Source organism: Pseudopipra pipra, chromosome 11 (assembly GCF_036250125.1).
Source record: "Pseudopipra pipra isolate bDixPip1 chromosome 11, bDixPip1.hap1, whole genome shotgun sequence".
Classification (NCBI taxonomy): domain Eukaryota; kingdom Metazoa; phylum Chordata; class Aves; order Passeriformes; family Pipridae; genus Pseudopipra; species Pseudopipra pipra.
This window is the reverse complement of record NC_087559.1, coordinates 8,457,801-8,473,219: the sequence shown is the minus strand read 5'-3', so window position 1 is coordinate 8,473,219 and position 15,419 is coordinate 8,457,801. Positions and strand designations below refer to the sequence as shown.

General features: G+C 38.1%; 1 protein-coding gene across 2 annotated transcripts in view; it reads right to left on the bottom strand.

Annotated features, from left to right (window-relative positions):
• Nucleotides 1-15,419, bottom strand: part of FHIT (fragile histidine triad diadenosine triphosphatase) — a 539,340-nt gene that overhangs the window by 381,810 nt on the left and 142,111 nt on the right. The gene's annotated exons all lie outside the window — the stretch shown is intronic.

The window sequence follows — 15,419 nt, the reverse complement described above, 5'->3', positions numbered from 1 at the left end:
GAAATGGAAAGACTAATGCAAGGAAAAACACTTTTAAAATCCTCCAAAAAATACAAGGAGGGACAAGATGTTTATTAGATTCATATAGTCTACCAAATTACAAAAGGCTTATTAAAATCCAACTTTCCTCTTAGCCACAAATTGGCTGCTTCCTAAATGAATCTTTGAGTCCAAGATTAATAGACCAAACCAACCTTTTTATCAGATTGCCCTTAATTTATTACAGTATTTGTATGGGAAAAGAAGCAAATTCATCAGATTACAGCAGACATTACATGTGTTCTTCAGTTCTTTATCTAGTTCAAACCACTGATGGGCAATGTGCTTTTCAGCAATCAAAATCAGCTCAGTCTTGTATGAAACTGGAGAAGAAGCAACCAAACAATGAAGGAAAAAAAAGGGAGATCCCTTTCTGTCCCCAGAATGTGCCACAGTGCACTGACAAGCTAAGCTCGATGACTTCATAGGTGGAAATCAGATTTGAAAGGTCAGTTCTAAAGAAAAAGTGAGGAACGTTTGCTTATTTTTAAGAATTTTTTTTGCTTATTTTTTTAATCATTTGTTTAGAAAAATGTCAAGAATTCTGTTGAACATGACCTGAGTAAATATTAGGGTTTCCTTTTCCATATTAGTTTAGTCTCGTTCATAGAGCAATGTGTATCTGTTGGCATCTCTAATTTACAGAAATATCATTGAAACAACCAACCCAATACAGTTTGGAGAATACATTGAGACATTTTAACTGAGTTAATAAGTGCCAGCACATAGATGATCTAAAAACTTTTAGATGATCTAAAAACTTTATTTGAGTTTGATTATCTTTCTATCTTTGCTTTCTGAAGAACTGGGAAAAAAATATTCTTTTCCTTCATATTACCTGTTCTTCAAGTGTTCTAAATCTCTCATAGCTGCCAAAAGGTATTGGAGGGAACTGGGAATAAACAGCCTACCAGTTTATGAGTTATTTCTTACTGTTTCTACAGCTTCAGTAAAAGTATTTTCTAGCAAAAAGATATTTTCAGTTATTGGAAACTACATCCAAATGTCTATCATTTGTGGTATTTTTATACTCTGAAGTGAGCTGAGCTACACTGTCATCTGCAGAGTCAAACCCAATTAATTACTTTTCTCCTTCCTTTTGTCAGTGCCAAATGCACCATCACATCCTTATTACCAAATACTGCACAGAGGGGAAGGCCAGGCCTTGGGCATCACTTTCTAACAGAGGAGATTCAAAGCCCTAAAGAAAACAGCAGACAATGTTACATCCTCAGCAGTCAGTGTGCCCAGCACACTTCATTCCAAAGAGCAGGACAGAAAGATGATGACTGCTTTATTTTTTTTTTTTCATATGGGATAGTATTTTCAACTTTATTTTCGACTGAATATGCATAGAAAGTTTTAGAGTTAAATTAAGCCTCAACAATATAAGAAGGAAAAACATTTTAGGGCTAACATTTTTACATCAAAAGGCACAAAACAACTAATATCATAAGATGAATCATGCCACTGAAATCAATCTTAAACTTTGCTAATTGGGCAAATTGAATTGCTTTCAGTATATGCAGCACATTTATGCTTCCCTTTACTTAACAGACGACAGACAATCCAGTAGACACTAAAGGTAATGATATTTAATTACTCACTGGGAATGGCAGTTTTTTCAAAGTTTATCACTGTGTTGCATATATTATATGTTTATATTAAAACTAATTTTGAAAGTTTTCTGTTTCGTTATTATACTGAACAAAGCGAGACTGTCATGAAATATAATTAGGAAATCACAAAGGACCTTCTTAAACAGATACTCAGAATTCAGTGGCTCTGACAGCAGAGGCTTTGCAGAGAGCAGCAGCTCCACTGACAACGAACAAAATTAGATTCAAGATTTGCAATAACATTAGCTTGATGTGAGTGTGCTGGCTGCCACTGCACTCCAGCACAAGGAACAAGGACAATGGGACAAGGAGCTCACGGTGAAGCTCCTCAGCCCTGCAACAGTAGGACAGTCAAAGGTCCACTGTTCCTTATGAGAAAAACAGAACACATTATTGTACCTCCACACACACCTCATTTCCTTTTCTGTCCAGTATCTCTACTGGCATTACTAGTCTTTAAACAAAGCACTAGTAAATATATATTTTCAGTGGTTGTATGTTCCCAAATATGTGGATTCCAACTGGAAAATATTCTCAAATTCTTTATGTTTCAGAGTATCCTATTCTTGGGCTATCCTCTAGCACTCTTTGTGGGTAGAAATGAACAGTAACCTGTGAGTGCTGACCAACTGGCACAGTGAAAAGGAGAACAAGAATACACATCTTTTTTTAAAGGACAAATATCGATCTTTTTGAAGTAATGAAACTGCCCTGTCTGCAATTATCACAGGAGTCCCTCATCATCACCTCAGCAATGGCTTTGAAAAATCTAAGCCACCAAACATACATGGCAGAAAAAACCTTCACCACCATTTTAAACAACATGAATTAAAAACACAGTTTGAGTAGGTAAGTCTTTCTTTTTTTTTCCTCTTCAAACCTACAGGAATAAGGAACAGAGGAGATCTCTGTGACAGCTGAGAACACTCTCACTTCCTCACAAAATCACCAATTCAACGATCAGACTTTAAAAGTAAGTATGTATCCTTCGTGCAGTAAATGGGAACAACAAACACCGGAGATCTACAACAGTTGACAATTTTTCTTGCAAAGATTAAAAAGTTTCAAAAGGGAAGGAGAAGTAATGAGATGGAAGATAGTTATTGCTGCTGAATCCTCTGACAGATCAGATGACAATCTTGATTCAACTTTCATTATTTAAAAAGACAAATAGAGCATCTCTCTGTGCCTTTTCAATCGTGACAAAACACAGTTATCAAATCACATTATTTTCTTTACTCTGATATCTTGTAGGCAATATAAAATGATCCCCTATGGACAACACTTCAGCTGAGGCACAAAGTTAAATTCATTCAGGTACCATCAATGTGACAGTTAAAGATCAAGGAGGATCTGAGAAAAGACTCAAAGCTGGACTGCACATCATCTCCTTTCCTCTGCTCCCCCCTCTTGCCCCTGTGTTGAAAAAATGGAGGAATATCTTTTGGAATACATGGGCACAACAACAATCCCAGCATGGCACCCAGAGGGGCCCTTGCATTTCTACTGCTTGGTTACAATATTAATTTTTTTACTCTTTCATTTAGTAATGCCAGATTCTTCGTATCGATTTCGTATCAAAATGATCATTATTATGCATCCTGTTATTTAAAGTAGGAGGATCAAACCTCATTACCTTTCCATATACATCCCATGTATAATTCTCTCAATTCTTAAGGCAGGTACATATAATCATCCTTTTGATTTGCACACAAAAATACCCCTAGTTTTAGCAGTCAGTTTTACAAATTATCCTTCACACTGCAAGCACTGGAACATATACAAATGAGCAGATAAATCCATGGGCTTCTAAGAGACCAATAAATGTTAAAAAACCATCCTCAACCAGAATAAATAATCTACAGCACATGTCAGGATTACACTAAAACAAACAATCCTGCTGTGAATGCCAGATAAATGGATCAGACTTTTCTTGTTTAAGGATGAATAAAACCTGACCTGGACTCTCACTAGAGGTTTGGATAAAGAATATCTCTCACATACACAGAAAAAAAAAAAAATCTCATCCAGACATCTTGTCTTCCTGCAGTTTAAAAATGGGTTAAACAAGTTGAAGATTTTATATAAAGATATAATAACTATAAAACCAATCATCACGAGAGAGAATTTTACATGCAGGTGAAGGAGCACAGCAGAGCTACACCCACAGAGCTGCAGCCCCTCACTCCCTACAGAAAACTCATTTCCACACAAGGCATCACCAGAGGCCAACCTGAGCCTGATGAGCTTTCTAACACCATGGATTTGTTCTCTCTGGGGTGCTCCAGTTTGAGTAAGACCCACACCCACTCCATCATATAACCCCAGCTGATAAACAAACTAAAACACTTCCTCCAACTTTTAGCTGTGCAAAAATCAAGAAAATTAAGCAACAGATGACTGGTTGATCTACATGATAAAAACCAGTCTAGATGTTCTACACAATAAAAACCAAGCTAGATGTTGTAAGTATTTCAGAAAGCAGTTCTGTTTAGTTCAAAATTGTCTCCTATTTTTCTCTTAGAACTGAATAAACAAATGCCATTGCAAGATGTTTCTTGGGCTTTGCTTTCTACAAACATCTGTTTGCATCAGATGCTTTCATTTAATACCCAACCTTCATGTAAGAATGATTCTCCACATTTTTTAAAAACTTATTCAATACCACATGTATTTCTAAATAATCATTATTGATATTAGATGCATCGTATTTTATTTTTTTAAGGAACTAGAGAGGAAAAGGGAATACTTTCACTGTTTTCTAAGCTAATATAGCCTCAGCAAAATATTATGTTAACTCAGCAGTGCTCCATTAACATCACCGTTTTCTGATTAAGATAAAAATAGAATTATACAACTCTACAATAATTTTTGTGATGAACTTTCTCCAGGTCAAATTCAGAAATTTTTTTGAAAGACAAGCAAGTATAACTTATTTTATTAATATTGATTGGGTCATAGTAAGGAAACATTAATTGAGGAGAGATGTCATTAGCATCCTTCCACATGACTGCATACTAATTAGGTGGCTTTCTTTTTTTTCATCTTAAAAGTCTTCCCACTACCTAAGAAGGGTGGCAACTCCATGTTTTGCATTCATTCAAAATGACTGCAGAAAAACAAAAAACACAGCCAAAAAAACCCTTTCTTGCAATACTCTCCTAGTACCTCTGCAACTCTGTGTGAACAGCCACGTCTGAAGTCTCTTACTAAAATTTTTTAAGGAGAGTCATCTGAAAAATACATCAATCCTATTTCAAAGTGCTTACAAAGTTTTCACTGCCAACATAATTTCTCTCCACCACAACAGAGTTATGCAAAATCAAGTATATATTTAAAAGTTTGCCTTCAGTTTGCACTACCTGGAGCTAAGGTAATTGGCAGGGGGAAGAATATGTAATTTCATTGCGCAAATGTGCCAAAAGTTTTAACAGAACATTGGACACAAGGCATTTGGCTCTAACAAGAAAGCATTGGATTGTTTGCAACTTTGCTGGTGGTTCTTGCACCCAAACATTCAACAGGCAGCAATGCTCGGCAGAGATACCCTGCTATGTCCTCACCAACAGCCAAGGTTAAAATCCCCAAACATCAGTCTTTTTTTCAGATGCAGTTCACATGTATTTAATTTTGCCATAGTGATACGGTTTGAAGCTGGTTCCCTGCCAAGTCTCCAAACCTTACCACAAGAAGTCCTCCCCCCCCAAAACCTCAGGGAGAAGAAGGAGAAAAAACAACCAAGAAAACCGAGAGAGAGACAGCTAAAGTAATACATATAAATATATTTACACTTATGTTACAGTTATATACAATTGAAATATATATATAATTTCACAAGGGAAGGGGGAAGGGAAAAGGAACAAAACCAAAATAATACATATATATATCTCGATTAGTAGTCCAATATCTAGCAACTAAAAGAATTAGCAAAAAACTATCTCAGTACTCTCCTTGGGACAACCGAGAGTCGCTCCGGAACGATCGCCGGCAACCTCTGTCTCCCAAGGTCGGCAAGGCCTGACCAGGCCTCGCTCCCCAACATGACAGACTCAACAGCAGGGAACCGGCACCTCCAAGCCGCCGGAAGGAAAGAGAGAGAAGGCCTCTCCTCCTTTCTTCTTATAGCCTGGCTTACGTAAAAATTGTTGGGAATACTGGGTACATCTGGACCCTTCCTTGGTTACAAACTGGTCACCAAGGAAGGCCTAGACCAAACCACCACACATACATCGAATGCAATTCACGGAAGTTATGGCACGTGTTTAAACTTGGGGAAATACAATCACTCCAGGCTGCATAAAAAGCAGAATTTCCAAATTCACCTATTTAAACTCATTGCACGCAACTTCTAATTTTATGAAACAAACAGCAACAAGGCCATCGCAATGCATTCCCAGTTATTTCCAGATAAAGATCATTGAATCCTGAACTAAAACCAACTGCTCTTAGGCAGCTCCTGTGGAGTGATCACTTATCTGAATGCAGTACAATGTTACACTGGAGCATCAGTAGAGGGATTTTCAACTTTTTTTGAACAATATGAACATTTGCTCCAGAGAGATCACTGAGAGATGCTGAGGTTTATGTTTTGATTAGAAACAGTAGAAGTCAGCAGGTTACAAGGAACAGCAACAAGTAAAAGACATTAGCAAATGAATAGGAGACTATACACACTTGTGCAACCTTAGAAACCTTGATATGGTATGAGTGGTCTTCTGTATCCATGAATTATGCACTCCATTTCCTACTGCAGCCTCATTTTACAACAAAGCCTCCACTGTCTGCTATGTTCGTATCTAACTTTACACAAGACAACTTACTAAAACATAATTTACCCAATTACCTGCTCAGAGAAGGTGCCTGACCCTCAACTGAAGCTCTGCAAAGCAATTATGGGGCCATTTGGAATCACTTTACTTGATAATCTCACTTGCCACTTCAAACCCACAGAGAAAAGCACTTCCTGAACGAACCAAGGAGCACAGCGAGGCGGGAGATACTGCACGGGCTCCCCTCCTGAGCGACACCGGGGGAAAACACAGCACTGGGCATGAGTTACCTGTGCAAGGGGACAGAGAGGACGAAAAGAGGGAGGGAAAAACAACAGATGTCAGAAGAGGTGAAGCCCAACAGAGCTGAGGCCTTGCATCTCAAAACTCAAGCTATTTTACTCAGGTATCCAGAAGACCAGTACTCCTTCAGGGTTAAGCAATCGTACTCAAGATTTTCCTTTTTTACTGAAGTTGAATCTGAAGAAATCTGTATTGGTGTCTGGACTCTACTCAGACCTCTGCATGAGCACTCACTGAGGGAACACAGGAAATTGGATTTACTTGCAGAGGACTGACATGTAACCAGGCAGCCTGAAGAGATCAGGCTATGGCATTATATATCAGTCTCTATGCCCTGGAGAAGGTACTGGGATGACACATCACAGTGAACTGTTCTTTCCCTCCTGTATGTTTAGAGAGTGTTTCTGCTTACTTTTCGCATGCATGGCCTGCCCTTTATTTCCTTCTTTGCTGCTGAAGATTGTGCTGGTTTGGGCTGGGATAGAGTTGATTTCCAAATAGTCGCTGGTAGGAGGTGATTTGGGATCCGTGCTTGAAACAATGTTGATAACTCAGGGATGTTTTCACTATTGCTTTGCTGCTCCTTACCCATCTGGTAGGGGTGGCACAAGGAGTTGGGAGGGGACATAAAATGACCCAAAGGATGTCCCAGACCACATGGTGTCACATTTAGCATATAGAGCTGGGGGAAGAAGGAGGAAGGGGTTGGGGCACTCAGAGTGATGGTGTTTGTCTTCCCAAGTCACTGCCACACACGATGGAGCCCTGCTGTCCTGGCTGAACACCTGCCTGCCCATGTGAGTGGCTTTTGCTTGACCTATGAAACTGTCTTTATAGCAACCCACAAGTTTTCTTACTTCTGTCCTTCCAGTTCTCCCTCTCATCCCACTGGGGGGGAGTGAGCAAGCGGCTGTGTGGTGATTAGTTGCTGACCGGGGTTAAACCAAGATTGAGGTCCTTTAAATATAGGGAGTACAAGATGGTTACTTGTGAAATTATGAAATATCTTCATTAGATTATAATTATGGTACACCAGGGAATATTAATGTATGTTTCAACAGAAAAATACTATACATTAGTATACATATACACTATATATTAGGCTCTCCACAGCAAAGAGAAGAAATGACAGATTTACATTGTATCACTAGATCTCCTCTTATGAGTTGCAACAGGAAATTCATGTTAGATGCCTCTCAAAAATATGTACTTGAAGAAAACACATAGTTGCATTACACTGAATAGCACAAAATATTCCAATATGCTGGAAACAATAAGCAATAAATGAAATTTCCAATTGACTTTCCAGCAAATCTATTTTCATTACAAATGGAGATTTTGCATGTATTGCATTACTTATGGTAATTGTGCGACATCTATTATGAATATCCATGTATTCCAATCATCTCTTTTAATTATATTCTGCTGTAAGAGCAAGTCATGCAATACCTTGCCCAGACTTGGTTAACTGTGTGTGTGCTGCATATCACATTCTAATGGCTGTACTGAGGAAAAAAGGTACACAAACTATAACAGGAATGACTTGTAACTGTCATCTCCTTCATTAGCCAGAAACTACCTAAAAAAGTAGAAACAGCTGAATTTAAACCCAGTTATGTACTGAGGAAAAAGATTTCTTTGTACTCCTCTCTTTTTTAAAATTCATGGTAATTGGTACCTGAATGCAAAGCATGTGGTTTTCTGCTACAGACGCAGGTACTTTAATTTTCCATAGTGTCAAAAGCGCAACAGCAGCAAACACCTCTTTAGCATTTGTTATCTATCGTCCATTTATTTGTTTGGGTTTTACTGATGTGAAAAAAAGGATAAAATTACAGGTTTGTTCAATAACCACACCAATTACAAATTTGCTCTCTACTAGACTAGAAAATAAGCACTGGGCTAAAAGGATTCATTACTTATAGAATCATAGAACTGTTTAGGTTGGAGAAGACCTCTAAGATCATCCAGTCCAACCATTAACCCAGCACTGCCAAGCCCACCACTAAACCATGTCCCTGAGAGCCACATCTACACATCATTTAAAGCCCTCCAGGGATGGTGACTCCACCACTGCACTGGCCATCTGTGCCAGTGCTTGACCCCCCTTTTGATGAAGGCATTCTTCCAAATGTGCAGTTTAATACACCCACCCACCCCACCCACCCAGCACAACTTCAGGCTGTTTCCTCTTGTCCCATTGCTTGTTCCTGGGGAGGACACACTGACCCCCACCAGGCTACAACCTCCTTTCAGGTAGAGAGCAGTAAGATGAACAGGACTTCACAGGTTTTTAAACAAGAATGCCAATTATTGTGTTAAACCTCAAAGGAGGCTTGGAGGTTTTACCTTTTCTACCCCCTGCCTCAGTTTCCCAGACACTTTTCATACAAAAGTTTGCTATCTCTTAATTTTCCATCCTTCTCTGTTGCTTTGCTCCTCTGTCTTTTAGACTTGACTTTTTCCAGCTCCTTAGAATGAGGCTTTTCTCACTAAACACTTGGACACGTTTCTTGCTATGCTGAAATAAATTCTTTTTACCAGATATCTCTGTCACCCCAATGACAGGAACTTCAAAGTAAATTAAGTCAGATACCATAAAACTATAGCTGGAAGTCAATGTTAAAATGCTAACATGCTTTGCAAATCAATAATGAGGGTAAACATGACAAAATGGGAATTCTTCTGCATGTCCCTGGATCTCATAAGGACAAACAGTTCCACTTTTAGAAGACACACATTAGTAACACACCTTTGGAACTGTGCAGTGAGTGCCCCTGAAACACACAGAGCAGTAGAGAGGTTCATGCATAATGTGGTTTAAGCCACTTATAAGTTCCAATCAATGATGATGATGAAAGGTGAATAAAAGGGATCAGACAAAAATGGAATTGAAACTTTTTTGCTGGATTTTAGTATGTGCTAACAATGTAGTCAAGAAATTTAATTGCACAGATGCAACCTATTACGAAACACAGCTTACAAGCCCATGTTTCAGATTTCTCATTCAGGTTTGAAGGTTGGTTCAACACATGACTAATAAAAGACTGCTCATCCCTCCATGACATTTGTAAGATGCACCAGGCTCCAGCCTAGGATCTACTGCCTCTCCCAGATGTGGCCTTAAGACAGCTTTTCCAACACCTCTTCCAATGTAGAATGAGAAATTCTTACCACTAATCTGCTGAATACATGTAAATGAATAATTTAATTGGTAACTTACTCCATTTGCAAATCAGCAAGAAATATTTCTGATTTCATTACTTTCATTTTTTTTCCTTTCTGTTTACAATATTGGCACAAAGCATTTATAAAGGGATTTTCATCAATACCAGTATATTAATGCAACTATAACAATTCAAGCAGAATAATATATCTGGTGAAGTACATCCTCCTTCAACAGTGAGCACCTTTCAAGCAAGACAAGATTTGAAGGGAAAGCAAGCATTTTTTATCAGCCCAAATGAGACAGTTGAAGTCCATGCCCACAAATAAGTCAGACAGACAAGCTTTTGTGCACAGAGCCCTGAATCTGTTATCTTCACAAGCAGCATTTCTCAATTCGAGTCAAACACCATCCCTTTGTTTGGAGACTGCAAACAAAATGACTCCAGGCCTGAGATAATTAAGTGGTCTCTCTACCACCAGAAAGTTCAAGTGGTTTGCATACACGGAGCAGTCGTGCTTTGGGCTCTTTGAGGAGAACCTTTTTCCACCAGGCAAAGCTGATTTACAAGCCTGCTGCTGCCAAGGGTGCAGCCCCACTCCTCACCCTCTGCACAACACAGCTTAATTCAGCTACAAATGATTAAGCACAGGAAGTGGTTTTGTTACTCTCATTTGTGCAAGTAAACATTATAAGGCATTAGTAAGTCCCATTGGAGGGATCAGGACTGCTCAGATAAGGAGGAGTCACGGAACAGCTTTATTTGGGATTTGAGTTAAAAAACTTGGGAATTTTCACTGATGTTCAACAGCTTCAGTCTGGTATCTCAAAAAGAACTTACCAAACACTGATTACACATAAAGTAAGTCCGAATCTCCTCTGCATTCCTGATGAAGAGATATATTCTATACTTCCCTCACATTTTCAAATAAGATCTATCATTTTTATCTGCTCTTCCCATTTTTTCTGCACCAGCAAAGGTACTGCATTCTCTTCCTAGTACTTTCTTCTTCTAAAGTTACAAGACATTTTGAGGAATTCACATAGGTAGTCCAGCCCATATTGTACCAAATAACATTTTCTGTCTCCATGTGATTCCCTTGCCATCTCCACCATCATACTTAAGTTACAAAATCTTTACCAAACACCCCTATTTTTAGCTCTTCATTAAAAGAGCTAAAAGGAGTATGATTGCTTCTTAACATTGTGCTAAACAAACTAGTAATAATAGTAATACATAGGAAACTTCTGCAATGAGCACTAAAGAATACTTTCCCACAGGGTTAGATATGTCTAACACGTAGTTGCAATTGTGCAGCATAAATTATTGCAATATGTAGATAAAAATTCATATATTCTGCATTATAACTGAATTTTATTTTCTAAATCTAAGTTTTATGGCAAATATTAATACTTGTTTGGGCTAAACCCGATAAAATTCATAATTATGTGGCATAAATATAGATGTGATAAACATGCAAGGTACAAAGTAACTAAACCGTAACAAACCGCAGCTCTGTAACTTTATGAAGAATTAAAATTTCATATAAATGATAAATATCATGGTTTCCAACAAAACCTGGTGAGAGAATACTACTTTTCTCTCCAGAGCCAGTGCACTATCTTCAACGGAAATTCTGTCAGGACTGAAGCTAAATTAAAAACTACTTTTAAAATATATTAAGAAACAACATTAATCAAAAGGATTGTTTCTTTTTAACTGCAAAACTTCCAAGGAAAGCATTATGACAATACTTGTGGCAGTCTCGAGTAGTACAGCAGTTCTGACAGCAGGTGACAGGGGAGCTCAGAGCCAAACAAACTCTGCAGCAGAGCAGATGCTGCTCTCACATTGCCCGACCCCAGCAGCAGAGCCAGAACAGTCACACTGCAGCTCGGGCTGGGAGAAGTCTTTGAAGGAGCATCTGGTTCAACTAATGTTTTCTCTACTCATTAATAAAAGGAACAAGCTGCAATAACTCACAGAACACCACAACTGTCTCGGCGACAAACAATGACCATTAACTCCATATAGGGATGAAGTTGTCAGAAAACATCCCATGCTTTGGGGTTTTATATATGGTCCATTCCCCACAACCAGAATACTTTCTGGTGGGGAAAAATTGGAATTCTATGAAAACAGTAATACTAAGTAGTCCAGCAGAATTCAGCATGTAACAGTTAAAGTGCCTTTTTTTGTTTCCTTTTTTCTTTTTTTAAATAGAAGAACCTTTTCATAATCAATCCCATTTGAAAAGTTGTGATAAAGCATTTATTATAATTTATTATGAACACATATATGTGCCCTTAGTAAGGGAGCCAACCTGGCCACCACAAATTTCTCTAAAATTACTTGGTCCCAATAACCCTCAGCTTGTTGTTCCCAGCTGGGAAGCCTGTTCCTTTTAATAACCAATTCAATAAACTGCTGAAAAATGCTTTGTATAATATAGTATTGCCATAGATCTGATGTTTGTCTCTGTCATTACATATTGCATTCAATCAATTTACAAATGTTTCTGTGTTCCTTTTGTGCTAGTTCTTCTTACGGCATCCTGAACACAAATCCAAAGATCAATACCTTGTCTGCTGAAAAAAAAATTGGACATAACAAATGAATAATTTTATTTATAATAAAAAGTCCTGGTCCCCAAATGGATTCTGCTAATGTTCAAATTCATTTTTCACGTTTAACACAAGATGAAAGCAAGTACCCTGCACAATGCCATGAGGAAGGCAGTGATAAAAAACAGTTCATATTTATTGAAGATGTGAGCAAAACCTTGTAAAGCTCTGGTGCAGGGCGAGGAAAACATCAATAAAATGGTAGGTCATTCACAAAGTGTTTGTTACCATGTTAAAGCAAAAAAGTCCATGTCAAAGAGGAGATGGAATTTGTTTAAAACAGCCACAGTTCTGTTCTGTGGAAGTGTGGAAGCTCTGAACGAAATCATTCAAGAAGCCAAGCAAAAGCTCAGCTCATGCTGGTTACATGAGCTGATTCAGTTTGTCTTGGGCCTTTTGTGTGACAGAAACAATGCAGTTGCTGACTATACACATCCCTACCCTGCTCCAGCTATTGAATAGCTGCCTTCTCCAACCACATTGTTGTTCAACGGAGTCACAAATGACTTTTTTTCACAATCACTCTCTGCAGAGCAGCAAGATACAGAACTGAGAGGAAACAAGGACTCTACTTTTCATAAAAAAGGGTACTGGTACCTGAATATGGGTAAACATCCCAGCAAGCTTACAGAATAACCAGCTCACTTCCCCACCACTCCCACTTGCTGCCAAGATGTGCACTGCACACAGCACTCATGTTCCCAACCAGACTCCTGGCTCCTTCAAAATGCACAGGCATTAGCAAAAAAAGTCATACAATTCCTGTACAAAACAGAAAACCCTCACAAAAGTACAGCCCAAAAAACAGTGTCTCATTGATCAAAACTGTCCCCAATCCCATGTGACTCCATGCTCTGAAATCAGACAAGTAGAAGGGGCAGGGGTTGAACTCCAGGGAAGAGTAGAGCAGTCACAGACCCCTCATTTTGTCATGGGAGTTGAGTGATGATGTCTTCAGTCAGACTGCGGTCACACACCTCTGAGCTTTAACCATTTCCCTATTAGGTGACAGCAAAGGGACTGGATGTCCTGAAGGGAACACACACTAATCCTGCACACTCACCACATTTAGCTCTTCTCCATTTGGTTGAGACAAAAGAGGTGAATAAGTTTCCTCCTGTCAAGCACATGCCCATATTGTAGCCTGCACACTGAATGTAATGTGAGATATCTCCTTACTCAAGGGATATCTTAAGATATCCCAGTTCCTTACTTAAGATCCCAATTCCTTTCTATTCAAGAATCTGCAATAATCACTGAAAGGGATCCCAACACAAACAGGGTCTGAGTCCATGAACTCGTGTGCACCCATCAGGTCTAACACAGGGCCAAATGAGGCAGCTCTGTCCAGGAACAGGAGAACTCTTCCCTTACCATAAATATTGTGTTCTTACTCTACCTACTTTTGGTTTCTATTAGCACAGTTTGCCTCTGAAGTGTCAGTCTAAATTCACAGGATTGGCAGCTGGAAATAACACCAAACTTTGCAATGTGTGAACTGAACCAGCCTGCTCAAATCACAAGCACCGAACTCCACAAGACCATTCTGACTGAATTTTTATTTTAAAACTATCACAGCCAATTCACAGCTCCAATCCTATGTTCTGTTTCAAGACGGAATTTCAACCTTACTAGTTAATTAAAGCCACCACCTGGAGTGAGCTGGCTTTCCAACTGATTTCCTTTGTCTCTCTAATTCACATACATTAATATTTTATTTTCTACTAAAAAAAAAAAAAAAAAGAGAAAAAGAATGTCATATGTGTGCCAAAGACAAGGTAGATAAAATTATTGCAATAAAACAAAGAAAATACACTTGTTATTGCCAGGTCTCAAGATGAATGCTGCATTATACAGACATTTTAAAGGCTTCCAACTGCAAATTGCTCTATTTTACATACTGTATTCTAGTCTTTGTATCAAGATCTCTAATTTTTTCATATTGTAATGAGAAAGCAAAAGGGTTGGGTTTTTATTACCTGAACATTTATTCAATGGAGAAACAAAGACTACATTATATATTACAACACATAAGCTATTAAAACAATGTGACACTATAAAATACGCTGCAATACTCATTATGGGATAACAAAGCTAAACCCTGAGCAAATAAATGTATCTGCCAAAAGTCAGCAATAACTATACAACTAGAGTTTATAATCTTTAATTATTTAAGAAGGAGAGAAGCTTATAATAATTAAGTTTTATAGGCTCCTTAAATTGTCATTACTAGGTGCTCACAAAACTTTAAAACAAGTATCCTTCATCTGAAATACTCTATTTTTAACAACAGATGCAATTGCTCACTTAACTGATTAATTCAAAAACAAGTGTTCATATTATTTTTAAAACCTCCACATGAAGAAAAGGAAACATTTTATTTACTCTCTGATCCAGGCAATGCATAAACCAACATACTGCCCGGGCATTTCCAGGCTCTGCATCACACAGTGACTGATGTGATATTGTCTTTATACAGCTTTGAAAATGACAAAGATTTATTATGACAAATCTGTAAATCACACTGATTTACGCCAGGTATTTCAGAAACTTGAAGTTCAGAAATACTGTTAATTTAATTCATTAAAATATACTGGTGAGACAGTAACACCTCTAACGTTTCTATGAAGTCTGTGCATCTTTGCCATGCATTTATAACCAAATAATCTGACTTCTGGTACACACAAACACCATTTAAAGCAGGTGGAGAGAAAAGTTCAATATTGAACAACTATAATCTATAGAAGTGATAGGAGGAGAGGAAGGTTCAATCTTGTGACTTTAAAAAATACATTCAAGTTTACTAAACTCTGAATTATATGTTAAATTATGAAAGAAACAACATAAAGCTACGGAACAAAAAGAAAACTTTCAATAAACTCCAGACAACTTTCTTCT